Raw genomic sequence first — 2,627 nt, 5'->3', positions numbered from 1 at the left:
ATTTTTCTAGAAAATGACCCGTATCCGAAAACCATAAAAACGATCCAATTATACATGCACCATGATCTCCCCTAGGGATCATCCGCACACCCTGGTTCTGTGCCACATCGTAGGTAACGACTACGCATGTGACACCTAAACAAGTGATGCCCAGACTCGCGCCCAGTGCGTACCTGGCCAAGCCATCCTCTAGTCCCCGCCACTCTAGGGACCACGGAGTCGACACGACAGCATTACCGTATAGTACGATCTGGTCGTCGCCCTGCGACAACCCAGGGGACGTCACTCAGTATTATCCACTTCCGAGTGACCAGAGGAGCTCCACCGAGATAATAACCCATCCCGGCTTGGGCTCGTGAGACACACGCACCTGAAAATAATTTACGCCAAAAAACATGATTTTCTCACTTAAAATAAAATGCACATGTATGCAATATGTAACGCACGCCTCATGGCTCAAATAATCAAGCAATCACAAACAACCAAAACCAAGCACTCCGTCCTCAAACCATCCGACCCCCGAACTCCTCGGACTCAGTCCGGAATCAGCCAACCAACAGCAAATATTTATTATATGAGTAAAATATATTTAAATCTAAAAGTAGAGTTTAGAAAATACTTACAGCGCTATATGGCATTTTTTGAAAGCTCGCGGCGTTGCAAAAGTCGAAGGAAAAGCAACGTAACAGTGTAATTTACACTATTGTCGTGGGTAATAAATTACCCACTTTCGAACGGGGACAAACCAAGACACGAAATTGATAGGGAAGGGTCTAGGGATGTTTATGAAGCTAGTGGAAGTGAGGGTCAGCTGTGGGTGGCGGCAAAAACGGCGGTAGGAGGCCAAAATACCCAAATCGGAGAGTTAGCTCTTGGGGACTGTTCCGGAGACGGATTGAGGCCAGAAATGGGTGATTTAGGATGGCAAGGAGTCGGTGATGAAGTGGTGAAGAGGTGGTGGCCGGAGGTGGAGCGAAGGCGGCAAATTGGAGCAAAAGCCGTTCGGCTTGGAGTGACTATTCAGGCTAAACGGCGGCTCGGATGCCGGTGAAACTTGGTGGGGATGATCACCGGCCGGAGGGGAAGAAAACTGGGTGGGTTGTGTGCTGTACGGTGGCCGGCGGCGGTGGTTCTGGGCGGAGAGAGAAAAATGACTGGAAATGGGTAGAGAGAGAGAGTCGTGCGGGAGGAGAAGAACGGGAAGAAAGAAAGAAAGAAAAAGAAAGAAAGAAGAAAAGAAAGAAAGAAAAAGGAAAAGAGAAAGAGAAAAAGAAAAGATGGGGAAAAGAAATGAGGTCCAATCCTCACCCCTGAAGTCCAAAAACTGATCCAACGAAAACAACTTTAAAAGTAATAAAACCAAGAAAATATTTTAAACACAACGTAAAGCTAAAATATAATAAATAACTAACAAAAACTAACTACTAAATTTTAAAACTAAAGATAAGCTAAAATAAATTAAACAACAATTTAAACTTAAATAACAAATAAAATCAATTTAAAATCCAATAATTTAAAATAAAAGAACTATTATTTTAATTAAATTAAAATATTCCTTCAGTGAAAATACACGTAAAAACGGGGTATCACATCCTCCCCCCCTTAAAATAAATTTCGTCCTTGAAATTTGTGAGATCAAATATCAGCATCAAGCAGGATACGATACACAACTCAAAGTATACTTGAGAAAATCATACCATCGGCCATTTTCACACAAGTATGATTAAAGCCCTCTCCAAATATACTCCTAAAGCAATTCCATCATATTCGTACTAGTCTCCCAGCGATGCATCCCGTCTAGAACTCCTAAAGCGGCCACATAAACCGAAATCACCATATCCTCAAGAACTTCGAAACCACACCCAAGAAAATTCCAATAATTATTACTTCCTAGAATGAATTGTATTAACCTCAATCAACTCTTATGTTATAACATCGAAACTTTCATTGTATACTACACCTTGGTAACCTAAAAGCCACTTCTCAAATTAACTATCAATAAGCATAATTTTCCCAACCAAAATATTAATCTCCAATTACAAGTACCTTCACGAAATTTTAAGTCATCACTAATTACTCAAAATCAGCACAAGATTTAAACATCCAATTATCTCCAAAATATCACGCTTTCGTGTGCACTCTGATAACTCGCCAAAATGCAAAAAGACTATATCCTCATAAATTAATACCCTTGAGTACAAGCTAACTCTAACATTGGAAGCAAGAAAATCCTTTACCACATTTTGATAGAAAATAAAGTCTCCCAAAATCATGAATTATCACTCCTATCCCTCAATTATCTCTAGCTACCTTAATCAAATCAAAATTCCGCAATGACACCCATGATCATCAACAAAAAAGACGATATCAAACAATTGCAACCTTCCAAATTAAAAACAAGTAACATTATCTCAAAATACGCCAATCTCATCTAAGATAAAGAACATAAGGCTTGAATCCATCCTGACCAACTAATAAAGCACCTATAACTCCTACCCAACAACTTACGCTTTCAAGATCATCACCTAAATTCTGAATATCGTCTAATTTGGAAATGACTAAATTCACTATGAACCACGATTGAATTCACCATAACCTTAATGAACCCTTCTTGAAAACTCACTTAC

This window comes from Carya illinoinensis, chromosome 15 (genome assembly GCF_018687715.1).
Source record: "Carya illinoinensis cultivar Pawnee chromosome 15, C.illinoinensisPawnee_v1, whole genome shotgun sequence".
Taxonomy (NCBI): Eukaryota; Viridiplantae; Streptophyta; class Magnoliopsida; order Fagales; family Juglandaceae; genus Carya; species Carya illinoinensis.
Note: the sequence above shows the minus strand (reverse complement) of the source record.